The 20,838-nt window shown below is 43.3% G+C and overlaps 1 protein-coding gene across 4 annotated transcripts in view; it reads right to left on the reverse strand.

Annotated features, from left to right (window-relative positions):
- The window catches only part of MFSD6 (major facilitator superfamily domain containing 6), a 68,223-nt gene extending 59,768 nt beyond the window's left edge, over positions 1-8,455 (reverse strand). For 2 of the 4 annotated variants that reach the window (XM_081813957.1, XM_081813958.1), the window contains exon 1: positions 7,635-7,776. The gene's annotated coding sequence lies outside the window, so the exon portion shown is untranslated. Of the gene's footprint in view, positions 1-7,039; positions 7,251-7,634; positions 7,777-8,377 lie in introns of those variants that run through there. The other 2 variants (XM_031038383.2, XM_006726965.3) reach the window with 2 other exon arrangements.
- Positions 8,456-20,838: the final 12,383 nt, after the last annotated feature.

Here is a 20,838-nt window from a genome sequence, read left to right on the forward strand (position 1 = left end):
GAAGCTTAGAAACCAGTTCCCTCTGAACTAATACCTAAGCGGTGGAAATGCCCAGATTACTGAAGCAGAGTGCTGGAAGAACCAAAAGTTAGAGCGCCTAACTTTTATTTATTTATTTAAAGATTTTATTTTTAAGTAATCTCTACACCCAATGTAGGCCTCAAACTCACAACCCAGAGATTAAGAGTCGCGTGCTCCACCGACTGAACCAGCCAGGCACCCCCAGAGTGCATAACTTTTAAATGAGAGGAAATTCTCTTTTTCAGTCTGGAATGTCAGCAACATGTCCCCCAAGACAGGCCCATCCAGAGCATTCCTACTCACTCCCCTCTAGGCACAGCAGTGGGCATGGGAGCCCAGCCACTTGCGTCCTCCCGAGCAACAGTTCCAACCTGTGGGAGCCATGGAGTCTTTGCCAGAAGTCTTTGAAAGCACTAAATACATGTGTCGCACATAAGCGGTCCACTCATTTTCAAACGTTAATGTAATTCTTTGAGCTTTCTGTCCTGCGTTCTCAGATAGCGGGCCCTATGAGCACAACTCTTCATGTGAAAGCCTGGAAAATCTATTCACATTGAAATGGTGTCTTCAGACCCCTTCCAGGTAACAGAAGAGGTGCAGGGTTAGAGGAGAGAGAAAGAAGGCAGGCTGCAGCCCCGTCAGCGCCAGCCCGGCCCCAGGGGACCTGGCTATTGCAGCAAGTCAACACTTACCTTTTGAAGACTCCACGGTCAAATGATTTACTGTTTTAATGAATATAAATGCAATCTTTATTTCTCTGGCAAGAAGGCAACATGGAAAATCTTAGACTTATCTTTTCAAAGCATGAAACAAAAGATTTTTAAAAGGTTGATACTGAAAGAAACGACTTGCTTAAGGTTTTAGGAAAGATTTTCCCCAATAAATTTTTGCTTGCTCTACTTGAGCAGCAATTTATAGAGAAGATACATCAGTAAAAACAAAAAAAGACTAATTACAATTCTATTAAAATGCTTTTTGGTTTATTTTTAAACCTTGTTATGTGAATCTGTTTTATACATAGAGACACATTTTTTTTTCCCAAATCTTTTCAGAAAAGGGCTAACTCAGGTAAATATATTAGTATGGGACTATGGGTTCAAGATCTAAAAATACTAGGAACACAGGAAAAGCAGACTATGGAAAAATAAGAATTATAAGGAGAAATAAAAACACAATTCCAGGTATTAGTAATAAAAGATTACGTTAGAGCGCTTATGTGCATACGGGCATACATTTGTAAAATAATGTGATATTTATAATGTGTTGTTGATGAAAGCTTATTCAATAAAAGACTGGTGTTATTACCTGGATGTTCTGACCTCTTTTAAGACACTGAGGAAGTTAAGAGGGTTAAAGAAAGTACAATCTACCCATAAGACAAGGCATTTTAAACAGAAATTTATAGGTGCTCAGACAAATCTTTTGTGAATTTATAATTTAGATCAAAATATAGACCTCAAGATTTAAAGTACATTTTTCTACAGACATGCAGCCACCATCTCTGATTTTTATTTACATCCCCTAAATGCTATCATCTAAAAAAATAATTTAAATCCTAAGCACATTCCAGTGTACGTAATCTAAAATTGTTTCTTATACTGTTAGAACTCTGATAAATTGAGAGTTAACATGAGCTATCAATTTCTTTCAGGAAAAAACTGATTACCTAGCCCATTAAAGTAAAAATACATACATGCCATACCAATACTTTTGAAAATGAAAATATTCATTCATTACCAGGATGAAGACTGATAGGGACTCTCATTAACTGAGAAAAGTATAACCTTTCTAGAATGCAATGATTTAAGTGTAAGGATGTTCATTTCAGTACTTTTCATAATAATCAAAACTGAAACATATGAAGCAATCAGTAATAGGAGCAGTTAAATAAATTATGGTATATCCAATGAGAGCAAAATAGAACTTAATAGAGTGGAATTAATAGAATATGGAGAAATGCTTATGATCTATGTATGCATCACATTAAGTGAAAAAAAGCAGGACACAAACCCTTATGTACTGTAAAAGTTTATACTTATAAGTTTATGTACTTCATATGAAATATATTTTAGAAAAAAACTTGAAGAAAATAGTAACAAAATGTTAGTTGGGCTATCTCTGAGAAGTTAGGAGTTAAATTTTTTTTCCTTATACTTTGCTGGATTTTCCTTCAGTGAGCATTTATCACTTTTAAAATACAAAAGAGGCATTATTTTAAAAACAAGGAATTTGATGGGGTGCCCGGGTTGCTCAGTTGGTTAAACGGTTAAGAGGCTGCCTTTGGCTCAGGTCATGATCCCAGGGTCCTGGGATCCAGCCCCGGGGTTGTGTCAGGCTCCCTGCTCAGTGGGGAGCCTGCTTCTCCCTCTCCCTCTGCTGTTCCCTCTGCTCATGCTCACTCTCTCTCTCAAATAAATAAATAAATAAATAAAATCTTAAAAATTAAAAAACAAGGCATTTGAGTTTCAATCAGGACACCCTTGATCCTGGAGTTCCTGAAAAGTCACAGGGAGTTGCTAAATTGAAGTCTGCTTCTACTTGGGCTGATCCCGCTTACTGGTAGAGACAACTGAAAAGGCCTGCTACAAGGGCTTTGAAATACCCTTAAAAGATTTTGTATCTTCAGGATAGCAAGATGGAGATTCCTCAAAAAATTAAAAATGGAATTACCACAGGATCCAGTAATTCCATTGCTGGGTGTTTACCCAAAGAAAATGAAAACACAGATTCGAAAAGATATATGCATCTCTGGGTTTACTGCAGCATTACAATAGCCAAGTTATAGAAGCAACCCACGTGTCCACTGACAGATGAATGGATAAGGAAGAGGTGGTGTATATACATGCAATGGAATACTACTCAGCCGTTAAAAAGAATGATATTTTGCCAATCGCAACAACCTGGATGGACCTAGAGGGTATTATGTTAAGTGAAGTAAGTCAGACAAGAAGACAAATACCATATGATTTCACTTACATGTGGAATCTAAAAAACAAAATGAATGAACAAACAAAAAAGTAGAATCAGACTCATAAATACAAAGAACTGGTGGTTGCCATGGTGAAGTTGAGGGGATGGACAAAATAGGTAAAGGGGATTAAGAGGTACAAACTTCCAGTTAATTTGTGGTGATGAAAAGTACAGCATAGGGAATATAGTCAATAATATTGCAACAACTTTGTAGGGTAACACATGGTAACTAACACTGCAGTAACCATTGCATAATTTATAAATTGTTGAATCACTATGTTATATACCTGAAACTAATGTAACATTGTATGTCAACTATACTTAAAAAATAATTTTAAAAAAGATGTCACACCTTCAAAATATAGGGAACCTGATTATACAGCGAATAAAATTAAAATGTGTGTCATTTTTACCCTCTGAGAGTATAACAATAAAATCTTTTATTCAAACTCCCTCATACTGGTGAATTTGGGTTTCATTTGTTCATTAAACACAGTTCCACAGAACTTATTTTGAAAGAGAATTAAGAAGGTACTCCATATTAGGCGCAAAAGTTTGACCACGCTGGACCAGATCAGTGTATTTCATTAAATCATAGATGGCGTGCCTGTCACTTTGTATGGTTCTGCTTTATGTTTAGTGTAGGGGCTTCAGACTTCGCTCTGTTAAGAGAGGCCTTGGGCCCAAGTGTGTTCTCTCTTAATCTTTTCCCTAAAAGTATCCAGCGCAGTTATGAGACAAGAATTTGCCACATGGCTCACAGGGACCCGCTCCTCCACTGTTCCAGGGTTGCAGAGTTCCTCTGCTGCTTGGCACCCCACGGGCAGCAGGGCCCACGCTGAAGCAGCTTGTGGAAGGCAGAGGGCACCTGTTTGTGCAGTGGAGGTCTCTCTACATAGCCACTCAGGCAGCTACTACCACACCAGGCTCCTTACTCCCTTCCCCTTGGCACAATTAACCTATAAATCAGGCTTGTTGAGACAACATCAGTTCCTCTTTCCAGTTCTCCTTTTATCCTCAACAAAGCCACACCACAGCTCCCTCTGGCCACTGCTGACTCATGAGGGCCAGACTCCCACTCTCCGCCGTTTCCACTCCTGGTCTCGGATCAAAATGTTTCCTCAGAGTTATTCAAAATTGGACTTCCCTGTTTTCTATTTGCAACATGTTCCCTAGATTTGTCTTCCCTTCTCAAACACATGTGAGAACAAATGTCAAAAAAAGGTGTCTCAGCCCTCCTTTACTCAATCCTCTTTCATCCCTCTGGAATATGGGTTTTTCTCAGAGCCTAGATTTCATTCCATCTGCTCCACCCCCCCCCCCCCCGCCCGAGCCTAAAATGCAGCAGGACCACCAGGGCATAAGGTAATACAGTGTTCTCATTCACATCTCCAAGCCTCAAAAATCCCTTCAACACAATCTGCACATCCCCTGCTCAGCCGCATTTACATTACATTGGACCAAGGCAGATGGAGGCTACTTTTAATACAACACTCTGGGTAGTTTTTGTTGGTGCTGAGGTGGGGGTGTGGGCGTGCTTGGGAGCTACTTAGACCCACAAACTAGCAAGGTGAGTTGCAATATCTATAGCAAATACATACTGATATATAGGCTCAAGGTTTAGGTGTTTCACATTTAGCTTATTTAGTTTTGGCTTGGTTTTCTCTTTGGGGCTCTGCCCCAGTAAATCATTGTGTGTTTTTTTGTTTTTTTTTTTTAAGATTTTATTTATTTATTTGACAGAGACAAAGCGAGAGAGGGAACGCCAGCAGGGGGAGTGGGAGAGGGAGAAGCAGGCTTCCCGCAGAGCAGGGAGCCCGATGCGGGGCTCGATGCGGGGCTCGATGCGGGGCTCGATCCCAGGACCCTGGGACCATGACCTGAGCCGAAGGCAGAGGCTTAACGACTGAGCCACCGAGGCGCCCCCAGTAAATCATTGTTTTAACAAATGACTCTGATAGTTTCCAAAAGCTTCCTGGCCAACTAAATTAAGATAGTGCCATTTTACAAAACAGTAAATAAGTGTCTTCTAAATATGGAGAAGGAAAACCGGCTAGGAAAGAAATGTTACTGAAATCAACAGGGCTAAGTACTACATAATGTGTCATTTGGGATTTAGGGAAACAAATGAGGCTGACACAGACCCTTAAAAAACAAGTTCAAACATAACTTCATAAGGAAAAAAGTAAAATCACCCTCTTATCACCCCACCCCATCCTACTTCCTTCACGTAGCCAATGTCAACTGTTTGGGGACAACGAGGTGTATGTATACCGGCACACGTGTTTAGGTACATGCATGTAAAGCTCTGTTTCAGTTTCCTCTTTTCACTTACTATATCTTGACTTTTCCCAAGACAAGGTACCAAAGCGGCTAAGAGACATATTTACATTTATTGCATATCTCCCTTTCCCTAGAACGGGATTGCTAAATCAAGATTTCCTGAATATCGAAAAAAGGAAAGCCAAAAAAACCTGTCGGCCTAATACTAAATATGTCTTTGGTTATTTTCATTTTTCTTACACTTGCCTTCAGCCTAAAAATGGTGAGAACAAATGAGTATATATGCATTAATATGCACGCAATATAAATGTACAGATCATCTTACATAGATAAATGTTAACATATGTAATGTATGTACACTGAAATGTAGTTAATTTTCAAAGTCAAAAAGCAAGGGAGGGCACCTGCATAGTGGTGTGGCCCAATGGATCCCCAATAAGGAGGAACATCATGTGGAAATTTCCTAGGCTTTGCAGCCAGAGACATGGGGTCAAATCTAACTCCCCTTCTCACTGATTATGTGGTTTGTGTAAATTCCTTAACTCTTCCCAGCTTCCTTTTCATCATCCACAATGCTGGGGAAAAGATTTCTCTCACAGAGACTTAGAAATTAAGTGTGTAAGATGGTGTTTTGAACATAGTACTCAAAAAGTGCCTTATTACCGTCAACAATCCAGACAGACTGGGTGATCCAATACCTCATACCACCAAACAATCAAACCTTGCTGTTTTATCTTTATGTTTTAGTTTGCCTCATCTGTACACAAACAGAAAGGGCCTTAGAAATAAATTATTGTAAACATGCTTAGTAGCTTTAACACATTATTGAAATGTGATCCTCTCTCCTACTCACCCAGTGTCTTACACCAGGCTCAACAGCAATGTCCCAGCCTCCTCCTAAGCAATCCTAAATTTTACTTGCAACTTGCGATAAACACAAGCCATCTGGCTACCTAAATAAATGAAAATATCCTGCATGTCTGCTAATGGCCAGCTGCTTAAAGTGTCAAAAGCCAATCTTACCATTGACTAGGGTTCCTATCCTCTCCCTTTACTTAGCAAGGCCATCCATACGCCTTTAGTTAGTTCCCCATGTCTTGGGGAAGGGATGCTCTGCAGACACCAGGAATCTACTAAATACACATCTGTTGTTGGTCAACTGTTTGTCCACCCACTCCCTTATATTTCTCTATATTGAAGAGGTTAGATTTCCACAAAATCCTGAACTTCTAGAACAAATAAGGGGAAACTTGGCTACCATACTACCCAACCATCCCCTTTTACATGTGAGAGGACTGAGGTTGAGGAAGGTGTGACATGCCCAAGGACACGCAACTATTTGGACACCAACTGTTATTAGAACCTCAACTTTTTAAGGTTCTTTCCTACAACTATTAGGCAAGGTTTTATCTGTTCCAGGAGCTCTGTAAGGTGTTTATTGAGTATTTTTGGATGAAAAGGAAATGCCTGTGGTTGTGAATGTGTGTGGGAGAGGTAAAATGCACCGTGTGCCTGCCTGACGGGTAATTAATCCACCTGTCTGCGAGGCGAAGAGAGAAATGAGGGGATAAGTTGCGTTTGAAATTTTTCACCTTCCTACTTAAAATTACAGGGGGTTGGGGAATAAATAGGACCCAGAAAGGCTAGTAACCCCCATTAGTATCTCAAAAAAGCTCTAGGGACATGTTAGACCATGTTAGGCTTCAGTTAAGAAGCACAAGGCGGTAGCAGGCATGGGGGTAAAGGTAATTTCGCATTTATTCACCTGGGGAATCAGACGCTGTCAATTTCCTTCTCTTGGCACACGAGTGGTCATGTTCTTGTCACTGGGGCTGGCTGCAGGTTCTCGCTTCCCCCTTGCCCTCCCCGAGAATGTTTATGGCAAGGGCGCCAGGCAAGCTGGGCAGAGAAGGGCCTGGACGTGGGGGCCCAGGCCTCTCCCGGCACCCCCACCCCCACCCCTGCAGCTGCCAGAGCCGGGCGAGGGCTCCCTCGGGCAGCGCCTTTGTTTTCCCTACCCCAGTTACGTTTGCGGAAGTGCTGCCCGCGTCGGGCGCGCCGGGGGTGCCGGCTGCAGCCTCCCCAGCGCCCCATAAAGATGACAACCGACACAGAAGCCGAGGGGAGGGAGGGAGGAAGGGAGGGAGCGGCGGACGAGCCAGGCTGGGAGCAGAGACACCCACACCTGCTCGCCCCGGGAGCCGCGCCTCTGAGAAAGCCCCCCCCGACAGCAGGTGTGCGCGCCGGAGGGGAGCTCCCCGCCCTCTGGGCCGGCCGCCCCCGCAGGGGAAGCTCGGGCGGGGCTGCCGCGCCGCCCCCCGCCGAGCGCCCCCCTCCCCGCGCGCCAGGCCCGGACTCACCTGCTGCGGGCGGCGCTGGCGCTCAGCTGCGCCGGGCGCGGGGAGCCTTCTCCGCCCGGCGCGGGGCGGCGGCTCGGGGCGCCGGGGCGGCGGCTGTCGGGGCGGCGCGCACCATCTCCGGCGGGTCGCTGGCTCCTCGGGGGCTGCGGCGGGCGGGGCACGGCCGAGGGATGCGTGCCGACTGGGGCGACCCGCAGCGGCGAACCGAGCGCACCCGCCGGCGCGACCTCCTCTTTCCCCGCGGCCCGGTGGCCTCCGCCGCTTGCTACCGGCTGGACCCGTTTCAGGGCTGAGCGCCGAGGACCCGCCGCCAGGTGCAGCGCTCCGCCTCCTGCGGCGGCGGCGGATGCGTCGGCGGCCGCTCGTCCCGGCCTCCCGCCCGCGCCGGCGGCCCCGGGGGACCCCCGGAACCGGCCCTGCGGGCGAAGCGCGCGGAGGAGGGGAAAGCGGACCGTGGTTGTGTCCCCGCACCCGAGCCGACCCCACCCCACCCCGGCTCCCTCCGCAGGCTAGTGATGCAGGCCTAGCTGCCGGGGGAGGGTGCGGGGAGTAGATGGCCGCCTGCTTGGGAATCATCACCATCGTCATTTATTAAGCGCTTATTAAGTGCAAACACAATGCTGACGCTCTTAACGAATTATCTCAGCGCCTCTAGCCCTGACCTTGGCCGACTGTCCTCAGTTGACCAGGGAGAGAGGAAGGGGCCAGTGGACGGAGGCAAACAGTGGGGTTTCAGGACTCACCGGGGAAGGATACACCGAAGCTAAATCAGCCTTTCAAATTGGGAAGGTGCTACTGAGTATCTGGCGCGTCGCTGAAGAGGTAATCTTGTGTGTCGCACTAAGAACGTAATGAAAGTTGTATTTCTGGTTAGACGCGATGAGAAGGTGGGGAGAGTGCAGTTGGTTGTAAAAGGTAGCATTCCCTCAGTGATTGTGCGCCTGTGATGGGCTCTGGGGGTGCAGGATACTGTTCTCAGGGAGCTTATGGTCCTGTTCAGGCAATAACAACAACAATAATAATTACAGTGAACATTTAGGAACATATCTTATATATGAAACACTGTTTAAGGGCCATTTAACGTTACCATAATCCTAAAGGTACAGTAATATTATTCCCATTTTACAACTGATAAAACCGAGGCTGAAAATTAATGTGACCTCTCCAAAATTACTAAATAATAAAAGGAAGTCTTTTTTTATATCCAGGATTTAAGCTCTTAACCCCGAAATCATATTGATGAGAATTTTATAGGCCCTGAAGCTTTAGGATTTGAGGTTCCCTCTTTAGGAAAAATAAAACAAAATTATGAACACAAAGTCACTATCGGCCCCCTCTCCCCGCGAAGGCCAGGAAGGGTCCCAGAAGCTTAAACTACATTAGCCTCATGCTAAATCCAGTTGCAATACTTTTGCAGAAAAGTAAAAACAAAGGCAGTGAACGCTAAAATTTCAAATGAAAGAGATTAGGTGGATTGTTAGAGATTTTGGTCTAGCGTGGCTTCCTACTACCTTATTGGAACTGACTGCTCACAAGTACCAAGTTGGTAGCTGTCATAATAGAATCATCATTCTTTTCTGTCCAGCTATTAAAGAAGCAACCTTAAAAAAAAAAAAAAAAAGGTCTAACATAGCTCAAATCCTCTCCTGCATATAGGAGAGGAAGGAGAGCAGGAAGAAATTGGAGGAAAAAAGGGTAGCTCTTAGACTACAGAAGCTCAAAGGTGGCTCCATGTTGAATAATGAAGCTGAATCACCCTAGAGATTTAAGCTGGTGTTTCTGTTTCAGATAGGACAGGGTAGCCTCAAGGGTCAGCATAGCACAAAATGTTTTCACTGGCCTCGTTAGGGCAGGAATTTTTTCCTGGCAGCCCCTTCCCTTTTCAGTAGAACTAAGGAGAAGATGCGCACATGCACCAAAGAAAAGAGATCTGCCACTCCTGCATCTCCCTACCCCCATGAGGTAATTTAGGGGTGTGGTGGTTAGCCCCCCAACATACTGCCAGGCTGGCTATCCCAGAGGTCACCCCACAGAGAGGCACAAAAACAAGATGTTGAGATCTCATGCTTTTTGAATCAATGTACAATACAGGGGAAGAAGAGAGGGTAGATGAACACACTTGGGAGAGGGTATAAGTGGGTGGTATATGTTATGAAATATGAATAGAACCTGGGCCTTTCTCTCCCTCTCCCTCTCTCCTTGATTCAGCCTTCCTTGTGTCATCGGTGTGGGGACAAGGACCAGAAGTGAGGTGGAACCAGGGGACTTGACAGATAGGCGATGCCGGGGACCAGAGCCAACACATGCTTTCTCTGCTGAGACGTGGGAACCAGGATGCCTGGCTCTAGTTCTAGCTCACCAGTTAGGCTGATGAGTAGCTATGGATTTTATCTGCGTTTCTCAGGCAAAGAACTAATGGAGGCTGGGTAGATGTCACCAGGGAGTAGCCAGTTTAACCTTTTAACCATTTTATTATTCCTAATACTGAGTGTCTCACGTTCTTCATGAATATTTACACATCAAACATATTCGGTGCATACTCAGACCTTTCAGCCCTTCCTCTATGTTCGGCTCACATACAGACTACTTTGTCTCCCCAGCTACCAGCTTCTACTTTAATTTTGTATTTCCTCCTTATGATGTTTGTTTCTCTTATTTCCTTTGGCAGACTTTATTATTCTAAAATAACAAACACATTACAACATGTAATAATGATAATAACAGCAATAGCTAACACTTAAGAGGACTTATCCTGGGCAGGGCACTTTCCATATATGTATTTATTCATTTAATTCTCTCAACAATCAGATGCAAGTAGGTACTGTTCCTACCCCATTTTACAAGTGAGAAACCTGGTGCGCATCAAAGTTAAGTAACTTGACTGGGATCACACCACTAAGTGGTAGAATCCACATTCAAGCCAAGGTAGTCTAGCATCAGGGCTCTGGCTCTGAACCAGTCCTTCTTCCTCGATCTTAGACATACTTAGAAACATCTATATTCCCACACAGAGGGGTGGGGATTTTACTTTTATGCAAATGGTGTCATCTGCTTTTCTCTGTCTACCCGTTAGCGACATTGGATGCAACAGGAGTTCCCCCTTAGCAGTGGTGTTGCTCTCCTGAGTTTCCATTACCGGAGGTCAACCGAGGTCTGGAAGCGGATGATCCCCCTTAACAGGTATGTCACAGCGCCTATGTTGTTCACCTCACTTCATCTCATCACTGAGACATTTCATCATCTCCCCTCATCAGAAGGAGAAGGGTGAGTACTATACAACAAGCTATTTTGAAAGAGAGACCACGTTCAGATAACTTTATTACAGTATGTTGTTATAATTATTTTAGTACTAGTTAATGTTGTTGATCTCTTAGCTGTGCCTAATGTATGAATTAAACTTTATCATAAATTTGTATGTATGGGGTTTGGAACTTTCTGCAGTTTCAAGCATCCTCTCAGGGGCTCAAAATGTCTCCCCCATGGATAAGGGAGGACTGCTATATTGACTGTCCCTTCCTTGAAACTCTCCTTTCCTCTGACTTATGTGACGCACAAGCCCTGGATTTTTCTTTTCCTCTTTGGCCCTTGTATACTCCACTTGGCTTTTGTTCTAGGCCTTTTTCTCTTCTAACTCTGTTTTTTCTGTGCTTGCTCTCACCTACTCCCTTCACTTCAGTCACAGAATGCTTGAGGAAACCCCCAAATCCCTCTCTCAGGGACACTTTCTCTTGAGTGCCAGATCCATAGGTCAGTTGTCCAGTTGGTTGTTTCACAGGCCCTGAGTCCCACATGAGCCCCTCATTAGCTTCTGCCCCTCCCCCACTCAGTCTTACTTCTGGGTTCCCAAGTGGTCATCCGCCCAGTTGGTGCCCCCTTCGCCCTTACCCACACACCCAGTGTATTAGTTCCTTGTTGCTGCTGTACCAAATTACTGTAGACGTAGCAGATCAAAACAACACAAATTTACTACCTAGAAGTCTGAAGTCCAAAATGGGTGTTATTGGACTAAAATCAAGGTGTCTTCAAGTGTCTTCCATCTGTAGGCTTTAGAGGAGAATCCAATTCCTTAATCTTTCCAGCTTTTGGAGGCTGCTCACATTCCTGGGCTCGTGGCCCCTTCCTCCATCTTCAGAGCACACCACTCTCCCTTTGCTTTAGTTGTCAGCGTGCCTTCCTGGCTCTGAGCTCTTCTGCTTCCCTCTTATAAGGACCCTTGTGATTACATTGGGTTCATCCTGATAATCCAGGATAATCTTCTCCTCTCAAGAGCCTTAACTTAATCACATCTGCAAAGTCCTTTTGGCCATGTAAGGTAACATTTCACAGAATCCCGGAAGGAGGACATGGGCATCTCTAGGAAGCAATGATTTTGCCTACCACACCCGGTCAACACCAAGCTCCCTGGAGACCACCTTTCAAAATATCCCTGGAATTGGTCTTCTGCTCTCTGTCCCTGTGTTAGGCTCATCCATAAGGTTCTCTATCCTCTGCCTTATAACAACCATTCCTCTGATCTCTCTGCCTCAGTGTGTTCTCTCATCCAGTCAATTTTCCCTATTGTAACCAAAGTCCTTTTTAAGAATATCTGACCATGTCACTTCTTTGGAGTCCCACAGTGCTACACAATACCGTGGGGGCACCGTTCACATTGTGGCACGCCTCCTGGATGTGCTACCTGCCGACCTTACTCCTCTACTTAGAACCCGGCCAAGGCCCCTGGACTATGACAAAGAGATTCAAAATTCTGGTAGTTAAATATGATTAAAATCTGTTTTTCTCATATAACCATCCATAAGTAGGCAGGCCAAGTTTGTGAGTGTGGTCCCACCATCCATACAACACATGGATTCCAACCCTGGTCCCAGGTGACTGCTTCAGATCCCACCATTCCCAGTACATGGGATGGGGAAGTGTAAGCCCAGTCACCCAAAGAGAAGTCCTAGTGTTTGTACGTGTCACGTCCATTCATATGCCCTTGGCTGAAACGGTCACACATCTACATCTGGGTGCAAAGGAGGGAAACATAATTTAGCTGAGCAGCCATATGCCGAGCTAAATAAATTCTATTACTACAAAAGAAAGGGTGAGCGGATTTGGGGAGTCAACTGGCAGTCTTGCACAGGGAGAAAAACAAAGAGCTACGTAAGGGAAGAATGGAGGGGCGTAACTTAGATTGGAGGATGCAGAAGGCCTCTGAGGAAGTAGTAAACTAAGACCGAGACATAAGTAGGAAAAGGGTTCGGGGCACACCTTTCCCCACAACAGGGGCAGCTATGAGGTGGCAAAGGGCTAAGCTATGGTGAGGAGCAGAATGAGTGGGGGGTGGAGGGGAAATGTCCAGAGATAAGGTGGGATAAGCTGGCAGGAGGCAGCCGCCCGTGGCTCATATGAAGCATTTTGGATTTCACCTTACATTCAGTGCAGTCCGTTGAAGGACATGTAAGGGGTCTGATATGTACCCTAAAAAGATCACTGTAGCTGCTGTGTGGAGAACAGCATGGAGGGGGCAGAGGTGGAAGTGAGACTCACTTAGAAAATACCCATCGGGGAGGAGGGAGATTAGCAGGCGCTTGGAGCTTAGTGGAACTGTGGGGCTGGAGAGAGGCGGATGGATTTGCCAGAGAGTTTTTGGAAATGTATCCGCACGCTTGGTGATATAGTGGGTGTGGGAGGCAAGGGAAAGGAGGTGGTAAGAATGACTCACAGGTTTCTGGCTCGCACAAACTGGGTGGATGGTGATAACCTTTACTGAGAGGGAGAAGCCTGTGGGAAGAGCAGGTTGGAGGGAAGAAAGGAAGAGTTCACATTTTGGCATAATACGTTTGAGATGCCTGTAAGACTTGCAGGTGGAGCTGTGAAGTAGGCAGTTAAATATGAGTCCAAAGCTCAGAAGAGAGAGCTGGAGTTGGCAGTCATCAGCACTGAGGGGCTCCGTACTATCTATCGTGGGAACGAAGGGAATCACCTGGAGGGAGAATATACAATAGAGCCCCGGGAAAGGTCAACATTTACCAGTTGGTATGGGAGGGCGGATTAGCCACAGAAGAAGGAGGAATTTCAGGAGGGTGTTGTCATTGAAGCCTAGAGAAGAACTTTTTTTTTTCAAGATTTTATTTATTTATTTGACAGAGAGAGACACAGCGAGAGAGGGAACACAAGCGGGGGAGTGGGAGAGGGAGAAGCAGGCTTCCCACTGAGCAGGGAGCCCGATGTGGGGCTCGATCCCAGGACCCTGGGACCATGACCTGAGCTGAAGGCAGATGTTTAACGACTGAGCCACCCAGGTGCCCCGAACTTTTTTTTTTTTTGAGATTTTATTTATTTATTTGAGAGAGATTGATCGATCACAAGAAGGGGGGAAGGGTAGAAGGAGAAGCAGACTCCCCAGGGAGCAGGGAGCTCAATGCGGGGCTCGATCCCAGGACCCTGGGATCATGACCTGAGCCGAAGGCAGATGCTTAACTGACTGAGCCACCCAGGCGCCTGAGAACTTTTTTAAAGCAGGATTGAGTAGATAACACATCACCTTCCTTCCTTCCCATGCCAGATAAAACATGATATCCCTGTAGACTAGGTTTCCTGTCCCTCAAGGGCTTCATGCACCACCCACCGGCTCTCCTGTGCCGCTCATCACATAGCATTTTAATGCTGGGCTGTGAGCTCCTTAAAGACAGGGACCAACTTGTCTTGTTTAAGATTTGTATTATTTGTATTCGTTAGCATGTAACAGTTCTCCCCCATATAAAAGTTTCTGTAAATAGGGAGCTCAGGGGTGTTGGGAACCAGGAGATTTATGATTCTTTGGATCTTTTTGTTTTGTCACTTTCAACATAAAGCTTCCATCTCAAAATCCAACCTGGCTTCTCCAACTTTTCCTGTAGCGTTCACATTCCAGTCATTGGGAAAGAGAAAAAGGAAAAGAGGAAGGCATGTTCCTTTCTTTTAAGAACGTGACCAGGAGTTGTACATATTAATTATACTTAGATTCTAGGAGCAGAACAAAGGGTATGGCCTCATCTAGCTGTAAGGAAGGCTGACAAATCCAGTCTTGAGTAGCATGTGCACAGATACAAATTCTATTACTGTGAAAGGAAGAGAGAACAGATACTAGATGCAACTTGCAGCCCTCCCATACCATTCATTGTCACTCATCACAGAACCTGGCTGTTGCAATTGGCTTGTATGAACCTAGAGAAAGGTGGGGAAGATTAACCCCAAGCCCTTGAGATTGATTGCCTCATATGGGAGGAAATGGAAGGGGCATGGAGGGAGAGGTGATAAATATTTGTTGAATAAATGGATGATAATAAGTGGACAAATTCCAGGGTGACAAGAGTAATGACAAGAGTAATGTTCCTTTTAGCTCCCTCTACCATCATGCCTTTTTTCCTTGGCATCAGCTTCATGGAGAAAGTGCAACTTATACTAAACTCAAAAGATGGCTTAAAATGTAAATAAGAGGAAAGAAGGCTAACTTAGAGAAATCCTTTAGTATCTTTTTGTTTACTTCTCTGGAGTTTTCCAGGTGGATGATCATATCAACCTATAGATAATATTGTAGTCTCCTTTCCAGTCTTTATATCTATTTTTGAAAATATGATTACATTGATAAAACAATTATAAATATTCATGATGATCAATAGTTCCCTTGTGTTATGACTTTTTTTTTTTTTTTTTACTGTGAGTGTCCCTCTTGCTTCACCACTGAGAATAAGACTAGCTAGCGCTGTGAGGTAGATACTTCTTCATTAGGTTACTAAAATATCCCTCTATATATTTCTCAAGTTTAAATGAGAGTTTATGATGTAATAAGAGTTTTAAAAATTAAGAGTAGGTGTTTTAATGTGATTTCTTCACGTACTTTCTAAAATGTCTTCTTGTCCATTCACAATCCAGTACCACATCATCATATGTTTCTTTTTTTTTTTTCAAAGATTTTATTCATTTATTTGACAGAGAGAGACACAGCGAGAGAGGGAACACAAGCAGGGGGAGTGGGAGAGGGAGAAGCAGGCTTCCCGCTGAGCAGGGAGCCTGATGTGGGGCTTGATCCCAGAACCCTTGGGATCATGACCTGAGCCGAAGGCAGACGCTTAACGACTGAGCCACCCAGGCGCCCCTCGTATGTTGTTTCTTACATGACAATAAATCCATGGAAGTGTGGCATAAAGTTAAGCCCCCGATATATAGGGAAGTATAGAATCAGGTCCCTTCCATCAAAAGGCTTGTGATTTACTTACTAGCAGAGACATGGTTATAAATAGGTTGATTATAATAGAAGGTAGCATATGCTGTGAGTGGCCCACAGATTAACTTTTCAGAAATTTCACTTCTATCATGTTCCCCCACCATTTAGAAAAACTCATGGATGCCTGAGTGGCTCAGTCAGTTAGGCATCTGCTTTCTGCTCAGGTCATGATCCTGGAGTCCTGGGATTGAGCCCCACATCAGGCTCCCTGCTCAGCGAGGAGTCTGCTTCTCCCTCTGACCCTCCCCTCTCTCATGCTCTCTCTCTCTATCTCTCAAATAAATAAATAAAATCTTTTTTAAAAAAGAAAAATCCATTAGATTTTTGTGGCTTAATGCCTAAAGCTCCAAATTTTTCACCACCTTCAATCAAATACTAAGTCTTGCCAATTTTATCTCCTTGGCATTTCTGTAAGATGTTTCATCTTACCCATCCCTACACACGCTACCCTAAGGTCTTCGCGAAAGGTGTCCAAATTGGCTCCCCTGTCTCCAGCCTTGCAAATCTCTTCAATACAAACCAAGGCACTTAATAGGGATCACAGTTATGTAATTTTTAAAAATACTTGCTTCTTAATCTTTAAAACTTTTTCTTAGAGTATGATATGTAGAACAGTATACAAATCATAAGGGTAAAATTCAGTAAGTTATAATAAACTTAATAAAAACTCTGTGTAGGGCGCCTGGGTGGTTCAGCCAGTTAAGCGACTGCCTTCGGCTCAGGTCATGATCCCGGGGTCCTGGGATTGAGTGCCACATCAGGGTCCCTTGCTCTGCGGGGAGGCTGCTTCTCCCTCTGCCTCTGCCTGCCAGTCCCCCTGCTTGTGCTTTCTCTGTCAAATAAATAAATAAAATCTTTAAAAACAAAAAAAACTCTGTGTAATCACAATAGTAAAAAATTGAGTATTACCAACCCCCCAAAAGCTTCCCTTACGACCCTTATAAATTACTCCTCCTCCCTTCTTCCCAAAGGTAACCATCATTCTGATTTATAACCTCTTTAGTTTTAGAGTTAGAGTTTTAGTTTAGATTAGTTTTGCCTGTTTTTAAACTTTATATAAAAGGAATTAAAAGTATATAGTCTTTTATACTTGTTTTCTTTTGCTCAAAATTCATTGCTGTGTATAGTTATTTCCAACATACAAAGATGCAACATTATTTTTTTTATTCTTCTGTTGATGGGCATTTGTATTATTTATATTCCTTGACAATTACCAATAATGCTGCTATGACCATTCCTGCATTTGTCTTTTGCTTCACATATATATGAATTTCTATCATATATACCTAGGAGTATAATTGCTAAATCATAGGATATGCAAGATTTCATCTTTATTAGTTAGTACCAAACAAATTCCCAAGGGGATTACAAGTATTTATATACTCCTTTCTTGTTTCATATCCTTGCCCTCACTTGGTATTTTCAGTCTTCTTTTTTTTTTTAAAAAAATGTTTTATTTTAAGGTAAATTATTACTTACAGAGAAGTTGCAAAGATAGAACACAGAGCTACCCTGCTTGCTCCACTGTTACATCCTACATAGCCACAGCACAATGATCAAAACTGACATTGCCATTGCTAAACCCTGATACAGATCCTATTTGGATCTCACCAGTCTTCCACCAATATCCTTTTTCTGTTCCAGGATCTAATTCAGGATTTCACATAACACTCGTGTCTCCCTAGTCTCTCCTTCAATCTGTGACTGCTCCTCAGTCTTTCCTGTCCCTTCCTTTACCTTGCTACTAGTCCTAGGATCCTAGTCAGGTAGTTTATAGAATGACTCTCAATTTAGTTTTACTGATACTTTCTCATTGTTAGAGTGAGGCCATATCTTTGGGGGAAGAATGTCAGTGAGGTATGTGTCCTTCTCACATCCTACCAGGTAGCGCACACATCCTATGTCCCATTACCTGGGATGTTAATCTTGATCCCTTGAGAAAGGTGATGTCTACTAGATTTCTCCACTGTCAAGTCACTATCTTTCCTTTTCTGATTAACAATATTTGGAAGGAGACACTGATGCTTTATGCAAATATGCCATTTCCCTTTAAACATTTATTCATTAATTTTAGCATTCATTGGTGGTTCTTGCTGTCAGCTATTATTACTGTGATACTCTAATGGAGATTTCAACTGTTCTGATTACTTATACACTTATTAACTGGAATTCTTTTGTAGAGAAATGTTTTTCCTTCTCCACTTATTTACTTATTTAATCAAGTATTTATATCAGTATTGCCTCATGAATATTTATTCTATTCTTTGACTTTATTTATTTGAGAGAGAGAGAGAGCATGAGTAGGGGGAGGGGCGGGGGGGAAGGAGAAGCAGACTCCCCACTGAGCAGGGAGCTTTAACCGACTGAGCCACCCAGGCACCCTTCTTCTCCACTTATTCACTTATTTAATCAATTATTTATATCAGTATTGACTCATGGATATTTATTCTATGACTTAAAATTCAATCTCTCTCTCTATCTTTCTCAAATAAGTCTTTTTAGAAAATGGGACACCTGGGTGGCTCAGTCAGTTAAGTGTCTGACTTTTGAACGGCTCAGATCATGATCTCGGGGTCCTGAGATCGAGCCCTGCATTGAGCTCCACACTGGGCCTGGAGCCCACTTGGGAATCTCTCTGCCCCGCCCCACACTCACACACACTCTCTCTCTCAAATAAATAAATCTTTAAAAAAATAAAATGAAATTCAATATTTTCATTATTTGTTTTCTTTCTCAAATTGTTCCATATTTAGCCATTGGGTATTCTTTTCAAGTTGACTTCTGTGTCCTTTTTTTCAGGATGGAATTTGAGTATAATTTATTATTTTTAGCAGAATTTTAAATATATAACCAGGATAATTTTGGCTGAACTTTACCAAAATATTTTCTATTTTTTTTTAAGATTTTATTTATTTATTTGACAGAAAGAGACACAGTGAGAGAGGGAACACAGCAGGGGGAGTGGAAGAGGGAGAAGCAGGCTTCGCTCGGAGCAGGGAACCCAATGCCGGGCTTGATCCCAGGACCCTGGGATCACGACCTGAGCTGAAGGCAGACGCTTAATGACTGAGCCACCCAGGCGCTCCTACCAAAATATTTTCTAAAATCACTCCTCACATTAGTGGCTTCATAAACTCATTTTTTAAAATTGTGGTAATACATAACATAAAATTTACCATTGTAACCATTTTTTTTTAAAAGATTTTATTTATTTGAGAGAGAGGGAGAGAGAGAGAGAAAGAGTGCACAAGCAGGTGGAGGGACAGAGGGAGAGGGAAAAACAGACTGCTGAGCAGGGAGACCGATACGGGGCTCCATCCCAGGACCCTGGGATCATGACCTGAGCCAAAGGCAGACACTTATCCGACTGAGCCACACAGGCGCCCCATACCTTTGTAACCATTTTTAAGTGGCTAGTTCAGTAGCATTAAGTACATCAACATTGTTGTGCAACCATCATTTTCGTCCGTCTTTACAACTATTTCATCTTCCCAAACTGAAACTACGTACACATGAAACAGTAAGTCCCACCTTCCCCTCCCCCGAGGCCATGGAAACCATCATTCTGCTTTCTCTATGAATTTGACCTCTCTAGATACCTCATATAAGTGAAATCATACAGTATTTGTCCTTTTGTGTCTGGCTTGGTTCACTTAGCATGATGTTCTCAGGGTTCATCCATGTTGTAGTGCGTGTCAAAATTTCTTTCCTTTATGAGGTTGAATAATATTCCATTGTAGGGAGATACTGTATTGTGTTTATTTCTGTGCCTATTTATTTATTTATTTTTTGGAGTTTTGGCATCACAAGGTGCTCTAGGCCCATTTTACATATCCCAACACTAGAATCAACTCCTTCTCCAAAGAGCTATGCTTCTTTTCATTTGAGGATGTATTTAGAAACCAACTGATTGTGCTTATTATAACTGGGATGTCACTGTTTCTAGGCCTTATCAGTGGACAGAGTAGGAAATGTATGCATGTTTACTAACCCATTTATACATACATATCTCTCTTTATTTCTGTACCTATCTGATTATATAATGAAAAACAAAATAAAACATGAGTTCATACTGATATTTTCAACTCCAATCCAGCATTATAGGGTTCCTTCTAGCATTCCTCCCTTTGCTTATTTATAACTTTTCTCTACCAGTGAGAAACCTGGCCTGCTTTATCTACAAGATACTTATTTGTTCAAAGCCAGGATGCATGTCAAGTAGTTTAAGAGTTTCACTAATACCCCAGAGAAATAAGTTTACCAACTAGAGTACAGTGTTTGGGAAACTTTTTTTGTTTAGCCTTACAATATCCAGTCAAAACACTGTTTTCCAGACAGTTATCATATGATCTCACAGATATATGGAATTTAAGAAACAAACAAGAGGATCATAGGGGAAGAGAGGAAAAAATGAAACAAGACGAAACCGGAGAGGGAGATAAACCATAAGAGACTCTTAATCATAGGAAACAAGCTGAGGGTTGCTGGAGGGGAGAGGGGTGGGGTAACTGGGTGAGGGACATAAAGGAGAGCACGTGATGTAATGAGCATTGGGTATTACATAAGACTGATGAATCACTGACCTGTACCTCTGAAACCAATAATACATTATATATTAATTGAATTTATTTATTTATTTTTAAGATTTTATTTATTTATTTGACAGAGAGAGACACAGCGAGAGAGGGAACACAAGCAGGGGGAGCGGGAGAGGGAGAAGCAGGCTCTCCGCTGAGCAGGGAGCCTGATGCGGGGCTCGATCACAGGGCCCTGGGATCATGACCTGAGCCGAAGGCAGACGCTTAACGACTGAGCCACCCAGGCGCCCCAATTAATTGAATTTAAGTTAAAAATAAGTTAAGCCCCCCCAAAATAAAGACTTGCAAATTGAAAATATCATTTAAAGGGCGCCTGGGTGGCTCAGTTGGTTAAGCGACTGCCTTCGGCTCAGGTCAT

This window comes from Leptonychotes weddellii, chromosome 3 (assembly GCF_054177405.1).
Source record: "Leptonychotes weddellii isolate Sample4059 chromosome 3, ASM5417740v2, whole genome shotgun sequence".
In the NCBI taxonomy this organism is placed as follows: Eukaryota; Metazoa; Chordata; class Mammalia; order Carnivora; family Phocidae; genus Leptonychotes; species Leptonychotes weddellii.